Source organism: Staurois parvus, unplaced genomic scaffold (assembly GCF_062004578.1).
Source record: "Staurois parvus isolate SC_StPar_1 unplaced genomic scaffold, SC_StPar_1.0 ptg001160l, whole genome shotgun sequence".
Classification (NCBI taxonomy): domain Eukaryota; kingdom Metazoa; phylum Chordata; class Amphibia; order Anura; family Ranidae; genus Staurois; species Staurois parvus.
This window is the reverse complement of record NW_028318956.1, coordinates 444,072-466,533: the sequence shown is the minus strand read 5'-3', so window position 1 is coordinate 466,533 and position 22,462 is coordinate 444,072.

Genomic DNA, 22,462 nt, shown 5'->3' with positions numbered 1-22,462 from the left:
GGTAAAAGATTAAGAGAAATATACTGTTTAGGATTAGGAGAGACTACCACACCCAAATACTTAAATGTAGACACTACTTGGATGTGTACAGAACGGGAGGGGGAGATTTACAGGATCCACGGGCATCAACACCGATTTATGCCAAAACATCGACCAAAACGTTCAATAAGGGACATAAAAGCATCTAAGGTTGTGGAAATATTGCCCAAATATAACAGTGTGTCATCCGCATAAAGGGATATCTTTTCCAAGAGAACACCCCTTGTAAAACCAACGATGTCCGGAGATTGTTGCACCAAAATCGCCAAAGGTTCCAATTTCAAAGCGAACAAAAAGGGCGAGAGAGGGCAGCCCTGCCTCATCCCCCTCTGCAGCCTGAATGAATCAGACAAATCCCTGTTAACCTGGATTCGGGTACTAGGGGCTGCATAGAGAAGATGCACCCAACTAATGAACTTGGAACCAAAGCCGAATCTAGATAATACTTCCCATAGATATGGCCATTTCACACTATCAAATGCCTTGGCCTCATCCAAAGATAAAATTTCCCTCCCCCCAGGATTGTCCACCAGAATTTGCAAATTCAAAAGAAGTCTGTGAATATTATTAGCCGTTGCTCTAGAAGGAATAAACCCCGACTGATCTTTATGTACAATATTACCAATAATCCGCGCCAGTAGCTAGAACCCAGGTCAACAATTTAGCTTCTGTATTCAGAAGGGAACTAGGTCTGTAGTAGTCAGGTTTTAAGTGATCTTTTCCAGGCTTCAATAGTATTATAATAACAGCTTCATTCATGGCGAGGGGCAAACCATTTCCATCCATGGCAGCATTCAGGGCATTGAGCAATGCTTGGAGTACTTTCACACCGTATCTATTATAAATTTCGAATGGCAATCCTTCTGAACTCAGAGATTTATTACTGGGGGTGCCTGCCAAAACTTCAGATAGCTCCTCAACAGTAATTGGCATCTCCCGTTCTCTATGGTCAGTCTCCGATAAAACAGGAAAAGACAGGTGTCTTAAAACTGCAAAAGCTCAGAATGGGCAGCTTTCCGATTTAGAAGCATACAGATTGTTGTAAAAATTATGAAAAACTCTCAGGATTTCTGCATGACTCGTGCAAATCACTTTTGTTGCAAAAAATATCGCTTCTTATCAGCCATTTGAGTAAGCACTGATTCATAAAGGGCTTGGGCCTCTTTCCAGGTGGTGCAGTTACAGGGGCTTGGGTCTTGGATCATCTGAACCTCCCGCTGTTGAACATCTAACTGTACCTTTTCCTCCCAGTCCCTGGATCTACTCTTAACTGCTGAAACCTCCCGGATAATCAAGGCTCTCAGGAAGGCCTTCATCGCATAACAAACCATTTCTGGCAGAGACAAGCCTTCATTATGCTGCAGAAAGTCTGACAACTCCCCCAGAATCAACTCGGACTCCGGAAACAGCATCAACCAAAATGGGTTCACCTTCTACAGCGGATGAGAGCCGGTATAACGCACCTGTAGCTTGACCCAGAAAGGGGCATGGTCAGACAGAGCCCTGGGTTCATACGCAGCATAAAACACATATGGCAGGATAATCAAATTCCCAAGGTCCAAATCTATGCATGAAATCCCATCATGAGTAGCAGAGAAACATGAATAACATTTTGCTGTCAGATACTTCAACCGCCACACATCCCGGAGGCCCAATTCTACCAATTAATTAGCAAATGGGGTAGGCTGAGAGGATAATTGTCTGCCCTTGCAGCCCAAGGGCAATCTATCCAAGCTAGGGAGTAATCAATTATTATAATTACCCAACGCCAATAGAGGTGATTGGCGACTTTGACAATGATACGCCCTCCTCCTGGAGAGTGTCCTTCACTTGTCTGGATGTTGTGAATGGGTTTCTGCGATCATCCACCACAGTTGTCTACCGTGGATGTCCATGCCTTTTTATGTTGCTGAGTTCTTCTTTCCTCAGAATGTACCAAACTTTTGATTTGGCCACTTCTAATGTTGCTGCTATCTCTCTGATGGATTTCCAACAACTTTTGATTCAATTGTCAAATTACTTTTGGTCCCTTGAAAAAGGGGGGATGGCTAATCTTAAGAGCTGTAATTCCTAAACCCTTCCTCCAATTTGGATGTACATACCCTCAAATTAAACCTGGGAGTTTGCACTTTCAGCCCATATCCATTATATAACTATAGTTTGAATATGTTTTGGTAAATACTTGGAAAAAACTAAAAATTTACCTGTGTCCAAATATATATGGACCTAACTGTATACAGTTGTGGCCAAAATTATTCAACCCCCACTGAAATTGAGTGTTTTGGCCAGTTTGACATTGCTTTTGATCATTCAGTCATCTTGCTTACATTTACATTAAAGAGGCACTTGTAGGTCAGACAAATATAACATAACAGTTATAATGAAATAACCACAAATGTCTTTTCTGTGCTCACAGCATTATCAGTTTTATTCAACCCCCAAGTGACATTCAATCTTAGTACTTAGTACAGCATCCTTTTACAGTTATAACAGCTTTTAAACGTGAAGCATAGCTTGACACAAGTGTCTTGCAGCGATCTACGGGTATCTTCGCCCATTCTTCATGGGCAAAGGCCTCCAGTTCAGTCACATTCTTAGGCTTGCGCACTGCAACTGCTTTCTTTAAGTCCCACCAGAGGTTCTCAATCGGATTTAAGTCTGGTGACTGCGATGGCCACTCCAAAATGTTCCAGCCTTTCCTCTGCAACCATGCTCTAGTGGACTTGGAGGTATGCTTGGGATCATTGTCCTGTTGAAAGGTCCAACGTCTCCCAAGCCTCAGGTGTGTGACGGACTGCATCACGTTTCCATCCAATATCTCCTGGTACTGAAGAGAATTCATGGTACCTTGCACACGCTGAAGCTTCCCTGTACCTGCAGAAGCAAAACAGCCCCAAAGCATGATTGACCCTCCACCATGCTTCACAGTAGGCAAGGTGTTCTTTTCATCATAGGCCTTGTTCTTCCTCCTCCAAACATAGCGTTGATCCATGGGCCCAAACAGTTCTAATTTTGTTTCATCAGTCCACAGAACACTATCCCACAACTTTTGTGGTTTGTCCACATGGCTTTTGGCATACTGCAGTCGACTCTTCTTATTCTTTGGAGACAGCAAGGGGGTACGCCTGGGAGTTCTGGCACGGAGGCCTTCATTACGCAGTGTGCGTCTTATTGTCTGGGCTGAAACTTCTGTACCCACATCTGACAAATCTTTTCTCAGTTCCTCAGCAGTCACACGGGGACTTCTCTCCACTCTACGCTTCAGGTAGCGCACAGCAGTCGAAGTCAGCATCTTCTTTCTGCCACGACCAGGTAGCGTTTCAACAGTGCCCTTTGCCTTGAATTTGCGAATGATGCTTCCTAAGGTGTCTCTTGGTATGTTTAACATCTTTGCAATCTTCTTATAGCCATTGCCCTTCCTGTGAAGAGAAATCACCTCTTCTCTTGTCTTCCTGGACCATTCTCTTGCCTTCACCATGTTTGTAACCACACCAGTAAATGTCTAGAAGGAGCTGAGTATCACAGTCATTTTAAAGCTGCCTAATTGGTGCTTATTATGCTTGATTGCTGCTCGGTGACATCCACAGGTGTTTTCAATACCTGATGGAAAGCACCTGTATGAACCTCTGTTCTTCAGAGTGGTAGTCTTTAAGGGGTTGAATAATTGTGGCAATGAAGAAACCACATAAGAACCATTTACTACTGTATTACATAAACAATTGATGTCATTTTAGTTGCATTTGGGTAGTTACAACGTCCTTGTAGGATTTGATTCTGAATACAATTCCAAATGTACACTATAGTCCCTAAACCCCTTTACAGCATTGGGGGTTGAATAATTTTGGCCACAACTGTATATATATATATATATATATATATATATATATATATATATGTGTGTATATATGTTAAAAAAAAGCAAATGTATATTGTGCTTTTGCCACTCCTTTTTCAACATTTCTTTTTTATACAATTGATCTGCAGATCTGTCAGTACATCTGCTTACCGTATGGGATGTACAAGCAAGCAGATATACTGACAGAAAGAATGAATTAACTACCATGGCGCTACACAGCACCGTGGTAGTTCATTGAGGACTACAAACTGACAGCCGCTAAGGCTGCCCCGCGGAGCTGCGGTGTTTAAAAAATTGACACCTAGCGAGGTGGGAGAAGGGAGGAGTGGAGGTTGGTCTGATCGTAACATGTTACACCCTGAAAATTAGTGTAACATGCAACATGTTACGAAAGGTGAACTTATCCTTTAAGGAATCTATTAGATCCAATTATCATTGGGCAACTTATTCAGACAACTTTTTTGGAGAAAAAAAATGGTTTCTTCCCTTGCGAGAAGCATTCTATATGTAAACTGAACAGACTGGAATGGAGGAAAAAGAAGTCTTTTGTTTACAATGTTACTGGGAAGGAATATGAAATTGATACTTTTGTTTCTTGTAGGTCTAGGATTGTCAGGTTTAATTGCTCTGATCCATCCCAGAAGCAATACAGAAGGATGGGAAAAAAAGAGTGGGGATTTCAAATCCCTGGGCTGCTATGACAGTTGATCACCCAGGAAGGTTAAGTGCAGCCAGCCTGGGGGGAGGTATGGTGTTACTTTTTTTTTTTTTTGTGAAAAAGGTGAATTTACACTTTAAGTTTATTTCTTTGTTTGGACCAAATTCCCTCTGTAGAGAAATAGCTACATTTTCAGTCAGTGCCTGCACGCTCTCAGCACATCTGTTCAGATGAAACACGTGGAACGGAGCTTTGGGCACTGATGTCATCAGTCTACTGAGTTTACAGCGGCAGTATTTGTTTGTGTTTGCTTTGCTGCAACTTTCTTGGAGAGTTTGGAACACTGTGTTTGGATAATGGTTCCAGCAGTATATCATATTAAAGTTTACAAATGCTAGTTCCTGCTAGTCCTAGGTGGCTTTATTACATTCAAGTGCATACTGACTTCTGATTTTTTGAGGTTCAGTGGTCTGGGGAGTAGCCATCCTTACTACTTCAAGTGTTGCAATGGGGATAATTTCAGTTTTTACTATATGAAATGCATGTGTTTTAATGAGTGGCACTCCCAGGCCACTGCCCCTATATGTACCTACTGTATTAGTGATAGCTGACATGTAAGCAGATAACCAAAGCGAAATACCAAGGTAACAGGATGTAGAGGTGTCTTCCACATATAAAATACACTTTTCTTCATAGAAAGTAATAAACGTTTTGGCTAATACATTGGGGTTAGCATTTTTTTAAGTAGGTACTTAGTTTGGTCACATAACAGAGGGTTAGGTGTAAATAATGCTTTTTGGAGTTCTTTTTGATTGGTCCTTTGAAGAGAACATGTCATCAATGATTTTTACATGAAATGGGATTGTTTCTAAGAAATACATATTTCTGATACCCTAATCTGGTGCCATGCTGCTCTCCACTTAAGATCCCAGTCAGCTATCAGCTTGCGAGAGCCACCTTTAATTGTCCAAGATCCTGGTTAGCTATCTGCTCACAAAGAGGCACACTGAGCAATTTAGTTTTGCAGTTGTTGAGTGCTTGTGTTAGATTTTTATCTATGTTTTAAACAGATCCAAGGATGTTATGCAATGTGATGCTTTGTTTCAGTTTGCTGAGTTTTGGTGGAATGTACCCTGAAATGTCTCCTCCAGCAGAGGTGTAACAACGGTCTACCCCAAAGAGATTTAACCGGTATGACCTATCTAATATATGTTAGCTTAGGTAATATATAGAAGGTGAATGCTGGTCCAAGTTAGTGGGGCTTCACAAGGTTTATACTTGAATGAAGTTAGTGGATGAACACTTATATTTATGGAGACCCCTAGATGGGGTCTAGGGGTATATGGGATACCCAGTGGAACTGAAACAACTGGGAGGACAAACTTCCTATGCACAAGAAGCAATAATTTGATCCTTGACTTTCTATTCCCTCTGGAGTGGCTCTTGTCTTTTTCCGGATCAGCACACAGTCCTTACTAGGAGCACTCAGTCCCCTTAAATTAACCTCTTCAGACGCCAGATGAAAATCTCCACATCTACTTGGCTGTCTTGAAAATTATCCCAGGGCAATGGATTCCAAGACACATAAGTACAGTTGCAAGAAAAAGTATGTGAACCCCTTGGGATTACGTGGAGTTTTGCATGAATTGGGCATAAAATGTGCTCTGAATGTCATCTAAGTCACAACAATAGAAGAACACAGTCTGCTGAACATAATACTACACAAACATTAGATACTGCCATGGTTTAATTGCACATAACAAGTAAACATTCACAGTGCAGGGAGGAAAAAGTATGTGAACCTTTGGACTTAATAACTGGTTGACCCTCCTTTGGCAGCAATAACCTCAACCAAACGTTTCCTGTAGTTGCAGATCAGACCTGCACAACGATCTGGAGTAATTTTGGACCACTCCTCTTCACAAAACTGTTTCAGTGTAGCAATATTCTTGGGATGTCTGGTGTGAATCGCTCTCTTAAGGTCATGCCACAGCATTTCAATCGGGTTGAGGTCAGGACTCTGACTGGGCCACTCCAGAAGGCATATTCTGTGCTGTTGCAGCCATTGTTTTGTTGAATTACTTGTATGCTTTGGGTCATTGTCCTGTTGCATCACCCATCCTCTGCGGAGCTTCAGTTGGCGGACAGATGGTCGTACGTTTTCCTGCAAAATGTCTTGATAAACTCTGGAATTAATTTTCCCATCAATGACAACAATCCGTCCAGGCCCTGAGGCAGCAAAGCAACCCCAAACCATGATGCTCCCTCTGCCATGTTTTACAGTGGGGATGAGGTTTTGATGTTGGTGTGCTGTGCCTTTTTTTCTCCACACATAGTGCTGTTTGTTCTTCGCAAACAACTCAATCTTGGTTTCATCTGTCCACTGTATATTTTGCCAGTAGTGCTGTGGAACATCCAGGTGCTCTTTTGCAAACTTCAAACGTGCTGCAATATTCTTTTTGGACAGCAATGGCTTCCTCTGTGGTGTCCTCCCATGTACTCCATTCTTGTTTAATGTTTTCCTTATTGTAGATGTGTCAACAAAAATGTTAGCATGTGCCAGAGATTTCTGTAGGTCTTTAGCTGACACTCTGGGATTCTTCTGTACCTCATGCAGCAAGGCTTTTGGAGATACTATTGTAACCCTTTCCAGCTTCATGCAAGTCAACAATTCTTGATCGTAGGTCTTCTAAGAGCTCTTTTCTGTGAGGCATGGTTCACATCAGACAGTGCTTCTTGAAACCAGTAAACCCAAAACAGGTGTGTGTTTTTTAAGGGCAGGACAGCTGTCAGCAACACATCCAATATCATCACACTGATTGGAGTCAAGGTTGGCTCACTCCTGGCTCCAATTAGCTCTGGGAGAAGTCATTAAGCTAGGGCCTCACATACTTTTTCCTCCCTGCACTGTGAATGTTTACATGTTATCTGCAATTAAACCATGGCAACATCTAATGTTTGTGTAGTATTATGTTCAGCAGACTGTGTTCTTCTATTGTTGTGACTTAGATGACGTTCAGAGCACATTTTATGCCCAATTCATGCAAACTCCACGTAATCCCAAGGGGTTCACATACTTTTTCTTGCAACTGTATACTGTCCCAGGGAGAATTAGTTGGGTACTGCACCAGATTGCCCTCTTCCTTGTAGGCCCAAGGTGGGGTTTAGGGGGTATTCACACTGTCCTGTTCCTGTAGCTTTACAGATGAAATTGCTTTCAGTCCTTACGCTGGGATGGTTTCTTCCCCTGATGAGGCTGTCCTTCCCTGCAGAATGTAGGACAGTGGAGGTCCCTTTTTTCCAGCTCCCAGCCTGTAGGTAGACCCCCCTTCTCTGAGCCCCCCTTCCAGGCTCCTTCCCAGCAGCACCTTCCTCAATCCATCTTCCACCTGACTCCCCTGCTGGCCAGGCTCTCTCATATTTATGGGATGATCTACCACACTGCCAGGCCTCCTGCCTTGGATTGGTCAGATTGCCATAAATATGCAGAGCAGCCCCTCCTACTGCCTTCTAGAAACGTCTCCAAGTTTTCTCCTAGAGTGGGGGGAGGTACAGAGGACTGAACTGTACAGCCCTCCAGCCCTAACCTTAAGTGACCTTGCTGACTCACACCCAGGCTTCTAGCAATCCTCTATCTATACACAGAAACTATCTACACTAAAGAATGCTACATAAGGAAAAGGTTATATTTTTTTTCTTATTGTTTTTGAATGATGCAGTTCTTAAACTAGATGAAAGATGGCCCACAGATGACCAACATAACACCAGATATTCTCAGAAGAGGTGCACTTGGAAATTATTATTCATATTGCTGTAGCACCCCCTGACTGCCCCAAAAAACAGATATAGTACCTCCAAAGGGCAGGAAGCGGACTAGCATTTACCCCAGGACTGAGTCCATGGATAAAAAAAGGGGAGATTAGAGCAGAAGTTGGGCACCAGTCACTTTAGGTCTTCCCAAAGCTTTAATGTTGAACGTGAGGGTTAGGGGTATCAGATGCCATGTAGATCACTTATGGACTCCTTGGATACAGAACAAAGTCCAGCTTCATAGTGTCAGAACCTTTAAGCTGACCCGGCAACACTGCAAGCATATTTCAGATTCTAGTGCGTCCTCCAAGCGAGTCACCAGGCCCTTCTGAGAGACCAGCCTTCATTGTGGCTCTCTCCAGCAAGGGGCCTCCCCTGAATCTTCTCATCTTGGCTCGGTTTCCTCCACGCCTGGCAGGACAGCCTCAGGACCACTTCAGAACAGGTAGACCTAGACAGGCTTCTGGGCCTAGCACAGAGCTCTCTTCAGAAGCACCTTCTCAGGCCCCAGTCTGAGGCAAGAGAGCAAGCAAAGGACCCATCCCAAATATTTATATCCACTCCCAGCATGCATCATTGGCATAGAACCTCCTACTGAGCTGACTGAAAGAAATATTATTATTATTATTATTATACAGTATTTATATAGCACCAATAGTTTGCTCAGCGCTGTACATTATAATGGGAAACAGTACAGTAACAATACAATTCAGTACACGAGGGGTTCGAGGGCCCTTCTCCTTGGAGCTTACAATCTAGGAGGGAGGGGATAGTGGTACAGGAGGAAATAGCTGTGGGGGATGGAGTGGTAGGAAGAGTGGAGGAGATCAGCAATTAGCTGAGGGCAGGGTAGGCTTCCCTGAAGAGATGGGTTTTCAGGGTGCGCCTAAAGGTGAGGAGAGTAGGTGACAGTCTGATGGATTGGGGTAGTGAGTTCCAGAGGATGGGGGAAGCCCTGGAGAAGTCCTGGAGACAGGCATGGGAGGAGAAGACCAGGGAACTAGAGAGTAGGAGGTCTTGTGAGGAGCGGAGAGTACGTTTTGGGTGGTATTTGGATATCAGATCGGTGATGTAGTTTGGGGCAGTATTATGAACAGCTTTGTACATCAATGTTAGCATTTTGAATTTTATCTGTTGGGCAATCGGACGTCAGTGGAGGGATTGGCAGAGGGGGTGGCGGATACAGAGCGGTTAGTAAGGTGGATGAGTCTGGTCGCAGAATTCAGGATAGACTGAAGTGGGTATAGCCTGTGGTGAGATAAGCCGGTGAGGAGGGAGTTACAGTAGTCAAGTCGTGATATAATAAGGGAGTGAATGAGTTGCTTAGTAGTTTCCGGGGCTAGGAACGGACGTATTTGGAGATGTTGCGGAGGTGGAGTGTCAGAGATCCCCTCGATCCCCGCCGCGATGGTCCTGGCGCAGGCGCAGTATGCCGCCCTGTGCAGGGACGCGAGCTCTAGGTCCGGGCCGGCCGCGGCGCGCGAGTTCGCGCATGCCATGCGCTGGGCACCAATGGCAGCGCAGGGCGCGATATTTAAACGGCCCTGAGCTGTCATTCGGTGCCTTCTGGTCTTGTCCTTGCCCTGCATCCTGTATCCTGAACCTGAACCTGTACCTGTAAGTTGCTGACCCGGATTGTACCTGACCACTGCTGAATTCTCCTGCCCAGACCCTTGCTTTGCCTGACCTCTCTTCCGTATGTCCCCTATTGGATCTGACCTACTGTTGATGACCTGGCGTGTGACCCGACTATTCTCTGCCCGCTGCCTTGTACCGTACTGTCCTCCCTGTTACCGACCCGGCTTGCCTGACTCTGCACTTGCTCAGCCATCCATCCATCCCTCTCAGCGGGGTCTCCAGACCTCCTCATGTCAGGCTCTCTCCCGGGGGAGCCCCTGGCGAACACCCCTACCACTGACGGGTATCCTCAGTAAGCACGACCTGGTCCCGGGGTACTCCAAGTCCATCCCCACCATCAGGGGCCCTGGTGAACAAGTACTCTGGGACTTAGACTCCGTGCGCTGGGGACGCCTGATTAGTGGAGTGCTACTGGTGTCGCCGGGCGGTCCCTTACAGTACCAGAAGGCCATGACTGAGCCTAGAGGAGGGCCCTCCCCGCTGGAAGAAATTTGCAGGCATCTATCTAACCTGACGCAGGCCGTAGCAGCCCTGCAGGATAAATGTATGCAGCTGGAGAACCGCTTCCAGACCTGCTCCCTATCTGACCCAGCCCCACAGGCCACGGTTTCTGCACCCCCGGCTGCTCTTGAGCCAGCATCAGGGGCCTCCGCCCCGCTACCTATGGCGGAACCCCGGGTACCCTTACCGGAGCGTTTCCACGGGGACCGCACACGCTTCAGGTCATTCCGTGAGTCCTGCCTCCTATTTTTTGAACTTCAACCCCGTACCTTTTTGACTGAATCAGTGAAGGTTGGATTTATAATCTCACTGTTGCAGGGCGAACCCCAAGATTGGGCCCATCGGCTAAGGGGAAACAATGACCCACACCTAGGAACAGTCAAGGACTTCTTTGAGGCGATGGCCATCCTATATGATGACCCGCAGTGGGCTGCTTCTGCCGAAGCAATCTTATATACACTCCGACAGGGCCGTCGGGCGGCAGAGGAATACGCCTCAGAATTTAGGCGCTGGATGGGGGACACTCGCTGGAACGAGTTTGCGTTGCTGCACCAGTTCCGCATGGGGCTATCAGAACCCCTAAAGGATGAGCTGGCCCGGGTAGAGGTTCCCGAGTCATTATTATTATTATTATACAGTATTTATAAAGCGCCAATAGTTCACTCAGCGCTGTACATTACAAAGGGGGACAGAACATGTGACAGAACAATACCAATACAATGCAAAACATGAGGGGATCGAGGGCCCTGCTCTTTCGAGCTTACAATCTAGAAGGGATGGGGCAGTGGTACAGGAGGAGATAGCTGTGGGGGATGCAGTGGTAGGAAGAGTGGAGGAGGTCAGCAAGTTAGCAGGGGGTGAGGTAGGCTTCCCTGAAGAGATGGGTTTTCAGGGTGCGCCTAAAGGAGAGGAGAGTAGGTGATAATCTGATGGGTTGGGGCAGGGAGTTCCAGAGGATGGGTGACACCCTGGAGAAGTCCTGGAGGCGGGCATGGGAGGAGGAGACCAGGGAACTAGAGAGAAGGAGGTCTTGTGAGGAGCGGAGTGTGCGTGCTGGGCGGTACTTGGATATTAGGTCAGTGATGTAGTTCGGGGCAGTATGGTGGACAGCTTTGTACGTCAGTGTTAGGATTTTAAATTTGATCCGTTGCGCAATCGGAAGCCAGTGGAGGGATTGGCAGAGGGGGGTGGCGGAAATGAGGACCTAATTGCCCTGACGATAAAAATTGACCGATGACTGCGGGAACGCAGGTTTGAGAGGTCCGGCCAGGGTCGTGGAAACAACTGGGGTCCATTCCTAGGCCCCAGCCAACCACCCAGACCAAGTATCCAGAATCCACTTCTAGGAGATGTTCCAGAACCCATGCAACTAGGCCTGGCTCGGCCCAAATTATCGCCAGAAGAATACCAGCGGAGACGCTCTCAGAACCTCTGCCTCTACTGTGGGGAAGCCGGTCATATGGTACGATCCTGCCCTCACAAAATGAGTAAGTGTATTCTTTGTCTATTGGCAATGTCAGTCCTTCCCAATACTTAGTTGTGCCCCTCTCCTTTCAGCTTCCCGAAAGGACCGTGGAAGTGACAGCCATAATTGATTCGGGGGCATGCAGTTGTTTTCTGGATTTAGACTTTGCTCGTCAGCAGAAAATTCCCCTCCAACCCAGAAAGAAGGGTTTTAACATATTTTTGGCCGATGGTTCCCAGATAAAATCAGGAGTAGTTAATCAGGAAACTCCCCCCATTGCCACTACCAACTTGGTTGGTCTGCCAACCAACACCAGGAATTCCTCCGCCTGGATGCCATTGCGTCACCTCTTTTCCCAGTCATTTTGGGGCTCCCTTGGTTACGGGCCCATAACCCCCAAATTGACTGGGAAACCGGGTCAATCTTGTTCCCTTCCCCATACTGTCAGGAACACTGTCGCACTTCAGGCCCGGCAGGCCCCCAGGTCCTCCTATGCTCCGAGGGGGATTCTGATCTGAAACAGGTTATTCCCACAGCATATCATGAATTCCTGGACGTGTTCAGTAAACGGGGAGCAGATACCCTGCCCCCCCACCGCCCGTATGACTGTCCCATCGACCTGTTACCCGGCTCTGAGATCCCTTTTTGGCAAATTTTTCCCCTATCTGAACTTGAATTGGGGGCCCTGAAGGAATATATAGAGGACAGTCTCCAGAAGGGGTTCATCCGTCCCTCCACTTCACCAGCAGGGGCGGGGATATTCTTCGTGGAAAAAAAAGACAAATCTCTGAGACCATGTATTGACTACCGGGAGCTGAACATTGTCACGATTAAAAATCGTTACCCATTACCGTTGGTGCCAGAGTTATTTCAGAGCCTGAAGGCTGCGGTCATTTTTACTAAACTTGATCTAAGGGGGGCGTACAACCTAGTTCGCATAAGGGAGGGGGACGAGTGGAAAACTGCAATCCGTACCCGGTTTGGGCACTTTGAATACCTGGTCATGCCATTTGGCCTGTGCAATGCACCAGCCACATTTCAGCATTTTGTAAATGATATTTTTAGGGATTACCTGGACATTTTTGTTATCGTTTACCTAGACGATATACTGATTTTCTCATCCTCCCTGAAGGATCACAGGATACATGTGGCAAGGGTGTTGGGGCGGTTATGTCAGCATGGGTTATACGCCAAGGCAGATAAGTGTTGCTTTGAGCAACCTAGCATTACGTTCCTGGGATTGATTATCTCCACCGCGGGGGTCGCAATGGACCCTCAGAAAGTCTCTGCGATTTTGGAGTGGCCGGTACCCGCGGACAAAAAAGGCGTCCAGCGGTTTATCGGTTTTGCAAATTTCTACTGGAAGTTCATTAAGAACTTCTCGGGTCTGGTCTCCCCCATAACTCAGTTGACCAAGCTTGGAACTAGGTTCAGATGGACGCCGGAGGCTCAGGAAGCCTTTGAGGCCTTGAAGAAGCTCTTTACCTCGGCACCCATTCTGGGCCACCCGGACGCTGCCCTGCCATACATCTTGGAAGTAGACGCATCAGAGAATGCGGTGGGGTCCATCCTGTCCCAGCGAAAGGGCACCAAAGAATTGCTCCATCCCGTAGCGTTCTTCTCAAGGAAACTTACCCCAGCCGAGAAGAATTACGATATCGGCGATCGGGAGTTGTTGGCCATCAAAACAGCACTCGAAGAATGGAGGTACCTGCTAGAAGGTGCCTCGCACCCCATCTTGATCTTCACAGATCACAAAAATCTCGAGTACCTGAGGACCGCCAAACGCTTACGCCCACGGCAGGCAAGATGGGCATTGTTCTTCTCCAGGTTCATTTTTCACATCACGTATAGGCCCGGATCTAAGAATACGAAACCCGATGCACTATCTCGCATGTTTGAAGACTCCAAAGAAGATCCGGTACCTGATACGATTCTGTCTTCAGGAAATTTCTTGGCGCTCCAGACGGACCTTCGGTCCAAGCTATTGGAGGCATCCACGGCCGCATCAGTCCCAGTTGGTGTGTCCCTCCAGAACAAGGGGGGACTCCTATGGAAGGATGGGTTGGTCATGGTCCCTGAAGAGGTCTGGACCCTTGTCCTGGGACATTGCCATGACCACCCGATGGCGGGACACTTTGGCCCAGCCAAGACCCTGGAGCTTCTCCAACGCTCTTTTTGGTGGCCAAGTATGGCCAAGGATTGTAAACTCTATGTAAGATCCTGTACCATCTGCCAGAAAAACAAGCCATCGAGGAACAAGGCTTGGGGACTGCTGAGTCCTTTGCCGATTCCTGAACGACCGTGGCAAAGGATCGCGATGGACTTTATAGTCGAGCTCCCACCATCCCAAGAACACACTGCGATCTTCGTGGTCATCGATCAATTATCACTTTGTACCATTAAGGAAGACTCTGTCTGCGTCCGAGACTGCGCGAATATTCATCCAGGAAATCGTAAGATTACATGGAGTCCCGGAGGACATTGTCTCGGATCGTGGGGTCCAATTCACATCTAGATTTTGGAGGGCCCTGTGCAAGGCCCTGGATATCAAGTTATCCCTCTCCTCTGCTTTCTACCCTCAGACCAACGGACAGACCGAGAGGACCAACCAGACCCTAGAACAATACTTGCGTTGCTACACGTCCTTCCTTCAGGATAATTGGTTACCACTTTTACCTTTAGCGGAATTTGCATATAACAATGCAAGCCATTCAGCAACAGGGCAATCTCCGTTCTTCTCTAACTACGGATTTCACCCTGTCTTTCTTCCTGATTTGGTCTCTGAATGCCCAGTTCCGGCAACACAAGACGCATTAAACTTGTTCTCCTCGAACAACAAAGTACTACAGGAAGCCATCGCTCGGGCCCAGGAGGACAACAAGAATGCATATAACAAGAAACAAAGGGGGAATCTGGTGCTGAAGCCTGGGGATAAGGTATGGTTGGCAACAACCAACTTGAGAATGCTTTGTCCCTCGAAGAAATTGGGACCTAAATTCGTGGGGCCTTTTTGTGTGAAGCGAATGATCAACGAGGTAACATATGAACTTATCCTTCCTGAAACATTCAAAATTCATCCTGTTTTCCACGTGTCCTTACTTAAACCTGTGATCCCGGGTGCCTTCCCAGAACGAGAATCCAGACCTCCGGAGGCCATAACGGTGGAGGGACAAGAAGAATATGAGGTGGAAATGATCCTGAAGTGCCGAAGAAGGGGGGGCCAGACCCAATTTCTTATAAAATGGAAGGGCTATGGCCCCGAGAACAATTCTTGATAACGAGCCCATAATGTCCATGCACCCAGACTTGTCCGGAGGTTTCTTCGTGACCACCCGTGGTGGAGAGATCGGGTGGGCATCCGGAGGTTGCCCGTAGGGGGGGGCAATGTCAGGGATCCCCTCGATCCCCGCCGCGATGGTCCCGGCGCAGGCGTAGTATGCCGCCCTGTGCAGGGACGCGAGCTCTAGGTCCGGGCCGGCTGCGGCGTGTGAGTGAGCCCCTGGCGAACACCCCTACCACTGACGGGTATCCTCAGTAAGCACGACCTGGTCCCGGGGTACTCCAAGTCCATCCCCACCATCAGGGGCCCTGGTGAACAAGTACTCTGGGACTTAGACTCCATGCGCTGGGGACGCCTGATTAGTGGAGTGATAGTGGTGTCGCCGGGCGGTCCCTTGCATGGAGTCTACATGAGTTTGTCAGCGATTGGACCTGGGGCTGGAAAGACAGATTGGAGTCTAGGATGACACCTAGTACTCTGGCTTGGGGGGTGGGACTGATGGTGGCATTGTTGGTCACGATGGAGAAGTCGGGGGGGGGGGGCGGGCTGGGGGGAAAACTAGGAGCTCGGTTTTGGAAAGGTTTAATTTGAGGAAGTGGAGTGACATCCAATCTGAGATGTCGTTCAGTAGGCTAGTGATTCGGGCAGAGACTGAAGGGGTGAGGCAAGGGGTAGAGAGATAGATTTGCGTGTCATCAGCATAGAGATGGTAGTTGAAGCCATGAGAGTGTATCAGTTGGCCAAGGGAGGAGGTGTAGATGGAGAAGAGAAGGGGCCCGAGGACAGAACCTTGAGGGACCCCAACAGAGAGGGGGAGTGAGTGGGAGGTGGTAGTGTTATAGGTAACATTGAAGGAGCGCTGTGATAGATTGGAAGAGAGCCAGGAGAAAGCAGAGTCTCTGAGGCCAAGAGAGTATAGTTTTTTGAGAAGCAGGGGGTAGTCAACCATGTCGAAAGCCGCGGAGAGGTCGAGGAGTAGGAGCACTGAATAGTGGCCATTAGCTTTGGCGGTTAGCAGGTCGTTGGTGAATTTGAGTAGGGCAGTTTCGGGGGAGTGTAGGGGACAGAAGCCAGACTGTAGGGGATCAAGGAGGTTGTTGTCGGTGAGGTGGCAACTCAGGCGATTATAGACTAAGCGCTCAAGGAGAAATATAAATATTCATAACTCAGTATATGTAAGCAATCTCATATTTTGTTTAACGTGGTACCAGTGCCACCTATTGGGAGCAGTGAGAAATGCACAACCCAACTGAGATTAGGGGAAAGCCAAATAAAGAAACTGTAAGATCAGTCTGAACCAACTACAGCCAAGCAAAAACTAAATTTGCAACGTAGCCCCAGTTTAGGACCAGGGGCTACATTGCCAATATACATTTTTTGGGACATCATACTATGTAAAGTCACTCATGACAGATCTCTTTAAATAAACAAAATCTGTAATGTGATGAAAAGTTCACTTTAAAATGTTGTAGGACTCCCAGAGAACATAAAACTATTCCAAAACATAGAACATTAATTTCTGTGACTTAAGCATCATTTCAGACAAGTAATGTCATTCAATAAAGCTGGATGTGACTTGACTTATGACATAGTCTAATGCTTCTTTAGTATGTGTGTTAGAGCTGCCTGTGTCCTCATCGTGACTCATGTCTTCTTGTTCTGTAGCTTCTGGTGAAGTTTATAATCTTTGCTCGCTCTGTTGGATAACACAAACCGCGTGAAAACTTTTCCACCACTGCTGTCAAAACTTCATTCTCACCTTGCTGTATCCACACCCTGGGAGATTTTTGTCTTGCCCTAACTCAATAAGGAACTTTCCACAGGAGGAACAGATAAATAGAATACTTCATGTGGCTTTAAATTCAACTAGGCACAAATGCCCATTTAACCCGATCTGGGCTGGATTTCCATACCTGGAGCTTGTTGGCACACAATGTGGGTTTTTTTGTATTTTTGTTTTTTAAGATCATGCCTTGTTTGCACAACTTCTCCCAGTTTTACTGCCTAGTTTGCAATTTTGTGATAATTTGTAGATCTGTAATCTGTAGTACTATAAAGATCAAATTTCTGAGATGGAAAACAGAGACACATTATAGCACAGAGTGTTTAGCAAAAGACACAATCCTTCTGTTCTCCAAGTTATGCAGACTATGAAGAATTAATACACAAAATAATTGGTTAAACACTTCAGTGCTTTTATTTTTACCACTACGTTCCTTTACACATGGTTTTCTAAATAAAATAAAAATAGAGGCTGGATAAAAAATTAGTACACTAAACATTTAAATGACACTTTTTTTTTTACAATTATTTTTACTTGAAGAAAAAGCATTACAGAAGTAATCACATACTCAACAGTTGTAACATCATAAAGTATTTAAAGGTATTGTATACAAATAGTGAGAACAACATAAAATACACTGCAAATAGAATATGTTATTATTTTATTGTCACATTTTACAACTCACTTTAAGGTCTGTGTAGAAGTCAGTTTTTAGCATGTAAGTTCGCTGGTATGATGGTATATTAATTTGAGATCGTATTCCAGTGCATAAATGGAAAGCTAATGTTGGACTCACAGCTATAGTACTACCACCTGAAATATCAATGTCTACCTTCTGTTTAAAGTTTCCTAGAGTATGGTTTACAAATATTAATCAGGTACATCACAATTTTGTTTTGTAAAAAAATATACAATAGATTAAAAGGAGGAACACATGAGTAGGAAAAAAACATAGCGGTTTGGTCTAAAAAAAAAAAGGGACAGTCCCTCAAAATGAAGGACAGTTGGAGGCTATGTTTTACCACCAATGAGGGGGAAAAGCATCTGGCCTAAGGTACCTAATAGTTAATCCAGCCTTGAACCTGGTATTGCCATTGGTTAATTATTTAGCAAATGGCAAATTGATGTAATCAGCCTCATTCAGTAAGGTGGTGTAAAGAACAATTAGGATCTGTAAAGCATAGTCATCCATGACAATCAATTAGAGGTCCCTCTATAACTGCTTTGACTATGGTAAACAATTTAGCTTATTCAAAAGTATAAAAAAATTACATTGTTATGAAGGTGCAGGCAAAAATATTTATATTTGCCCCTATACTAAGCTTTAGGCTGAATGCACAAATAAAAACATGGAAACAGAAGAGTGATGGCAGAAAAAAAAACAAGTGGTCCATCGAATATGCCCCATTTTTTTTAGTTATATATATTGATGTATTTATGTATCTCTTTGTCTGAGTACAGATGTATGTTTGTCCCAAGCATGTATGAATTCACTTACTGTTGATGGGTGAAAGCAGTTTTTGCCAGGTGATTTTATTTTTTAGAACCTATCACTGTTTAATTGCTATAATATTGCAAAATATGAATATGGGGATCGGTAGACAACATTCTTTTCTGCCAGTAAGACCAGTTGTTAAAAAAAATTTCACTTTAAAGGTAAGCCAATCCAAAATAGATTTTTCCTCTTTTTGGATAAAGCGGGACAGGACTTATATGTGAAAAATGCTGTCATCCAAAGTATATCCTAGGCTTATCTGTGCCCTCCAAAAGTTCAGGATATCCATCAGCATTGTCAGAAGGGGAGAAGCCTCTATTGCCTGATTTCCCCTACAAGTTATGAAACCAGAAACATTCAGGATCCGGCCAATACATTAGGGGTCTAAGAGATCCCTGATGCCTTTGTAAAGAGTACCTATAACTCAAAAATAGCTATAACATATGGGACTTTTCAGCCCTCTTGTGAAAGCAATAATGTTAAGTGAAAACATGGAAAAAGTGTCTATATTATAATATATAATAATATTAACAAACTTTTTTTAAAGCCTCCTGTCCCCACACGCATGCACACACAGGTATCTGCAGCACATGTTAGAGAGGCAGGAATAATTTTAGGACCATTATTTTTGGTTAACTGCAAGCTAATAATCTGTAAAGTTTTTTATAAAGTGTCACTTATAGAAAATTTGCAGTATCCTAGAATGACACTGTTTCGTGGATACATGAAATTTTAAATCTTGACATATTTGGTATTTATTTATGCGACTTTGACAAATAGAGCACAACTTGGCCCCACCCTGCCCCACCCCACCCCACCTCCCTCTCTCCCCTCACTGCCTGTGATTAACAGCAGCAAGAGCCAATGGTTCCCTCTGCTGCCTCTCTGTCCGATGAGGAGAGAGCTGAAAGAGCTCAGGCTCATATAAGTATAAGCAGGGGCTGGGGAGGGAACAGGTCACAGAAAGTTTTTTACCTCAATGCATAGAGTGCATTAAGGTAAAAAATTCTTCTGCCTTTAGAACCACTTCAACAATATATACTTGAGTAGATTTTTTTTAAAACAAAGTTTAGTGTCACTTGAATTTAATGGGCTGAAGCCTTTATTTCACATTTGTTGCCCCAAAAAAGGAGTTCCAGATATCTGAGGTCATTATTGTGGAATGTGCTTGCACTCAGCCGGTGAAACATTGTAACAAGGCTGGAATCGGCTTTGAAATCAATTAAAAATATGTCAATTATCAAAGAAAGAAAGAAAAGGAGATTTACCGACAGATTTTGAATCACTGGAGCTGATCATGCAGAGTGGCAGTAATGTGAATTTGTAATTGCTTGTGCATCTGTATTCACAATATGTGAAGTTGATTTACTTACAGGACAGTAAGTCTTCCTTCATTACGAACAGGGCACAATCTTTAGCATTAACCATTCTAAGCAGACAAGCTAACAGGTACTTCTTGAATGTATATTTTTAGCTTTAGAAGTGCCCATGCTTTTCAAACTCTATATACATGGGTCAAATGTGACTCTGTTAACCTGTAATACACAAGGACATATTTATAAAAACATTATAAAAAGATAAATATATTGTATACCGTGACTTTCATAGAGAACAAAAACGTGCACTGTGTCTACTTTTCTCTGGGATCTTTATACTTTTCTCTGGGATCTTTATTTCAAATCTCACTGGCTTTTTTGGTTTCCAGAAGTCACTGACCTTACAGAGAATGTACATCTACTAGGGTCTAGCCACCCACCCAATTCCAAATAATGGTATCAATTGTTACTACCTGCAAAACTGCAACCCTGCTCTTCCTTCTCATCATTTCATTGAATCCCACCCCTGATCTCACCCTCATCCCCCATTTTGCAATGACATAATTCATTGCAAGTTGACAGTACAGTTGGAGTGTTGGCAAAGGCAGGCATGCTCATCAATCACTGTGTGAGAGATGGAACCTGTTGCTGTCCTGATTCTCTACCATGGAACCTGTTTGGGTACCAGAGAGAGGTCTGCAATATCTAGAAGGCAAAAAAGACTGAAGGAATGGAAGGTAAGGATTATGTGCAGTGGGATACCTGAGGACACCTTCCTATAAATGTGAAACACTTTTTACCATATGTTAATGCATCATTCATTGATACATGGGACTGTAGCAATTGTACGTACAAATATGGACGCAAACATCCATTTTGCTAAAGACCCTCCATCTTGTGTCATTCTCACTCCAAAATCAGCCCCCCTCCCTTTCTGTTGAGTGGCCAGTGGTCTGTGTGTGTGCTGAGTTCAGGAGTGCATAGGGCACAGCTGGATACGCTTCATGGTTATAAACCCAATTAGCTGGTTCCATGAAGTCTGCCAGACTCTTGCTTTGAGCTGATCGTAAAGCTATAAACCCGTCAGTCACTGGACTTGAAAAGCATTCCGAAATAGCAGTTAAACATATATCTAATTTGGGAAACCACTTTTTCATACACTTTCATAACTTCTTGTAGGAAATACATACAATAACCCAAAACATATATTCAGATTGGTCAGTTTACTGCGAGTCACCTGATACCTTACACCACTAGATTATGTCTACCCGAGAGCTGGAAGCGATATCTCCTTAACCGTCCCAAGCAGATATGTCATATCTGGTATCTGGACGTTCAGAATATCATTCTGCATATTATCCTACCAGTGGATAGGATGCTACATGTACCTATGGAAGGTTATTGACCATGATATAAACTGGTTGGGATTTGGTCATAGCCTGAGTTTCCCGCCTAAACACCCCTCCCCAAATGAGGCGATTGGTTCTCTGCTTTAAGGAGACACCCTGCTGGGTTCCTAGAAAAAGGCTGTTATGCCTGGGGAAGGAATTAAGAGATCTCCCTTTTAACATCAGGAACCAACTTTGGGAGAAACGGTACCCTTTTGTTCAGGACACTTGAACGCTGCTTAAACCAGGACTTTTGCAAGTATTCTACCTCCTTAAACTTCTTTCTTTATCTCTCTGCTGTGTTATTGCTCTCTGTATTTATATATATATATATATATATATATATATATATATATTGGCTACATCTTTTTCTGTAAATATTTTAATTGCACCATTTTGACCTTTTTAGTAATAAATCCTATTTTCTGAAAAGTGTTGAACTGTTTCTAAAACTCTTTAATGCAAACTAAAAATCCCTGTCTCTGAAGAGTGCTACTGTGTGTTTTAAACTTCTGCATACATCTGTCTGCGGTGACAGTGTGTATACAGACACTTATTCAAACATTAAAGTGTTACTGCTAACATTGGCGAGTTTTCTCCTTCTCTGTACAAAAAGATGGTGGTGGCAGTGTGAAGGGTTAATTGCGTAATCGCTCTCACATAGATTGTGGTCCAGTGAGCTGGAAAATCTCTGTGCAGGGGGCAGCTGAGATTGGCATTGTTACGCACATGACAGCGTGGTTTTAGATTGGCTAGTCCTTCGGTCACAAGCTGGTGAGAAGGGCTGGGGGGTCTGATGCCGCGCCCGTCACAGGGACTAAGTGTAGAACCATTAATTTTCCAATGACAACACAACACACATGTCCAACATAGATGTGAACTACAGGTGAAACTCGAAAAATTAGAATATCATGCAAAAGTTCATTTATTTCAGTAATGCAACTTAAAAGGTGAAACTAATATATGAGATAGACTCATTACATGCAAAGCAAGATAGTTCAAGCCGTGGTTTGTCATAATTGTGATGATTATGGCTTACAGCTCATGAAAACCCCAAATCCACAATCTCAGAAAAAATTTGAATATTACATACATGCAATCAATAAAACAAGGATTGTACATAGAACAATATTGGACCTCTGAAAAGTATAAGCATGCATACAGGTGAAACTCAAAAAATTTTAATATCGTGCAAAAGTTAATTTATTTCAGTAATGCAACTTAAAAGGT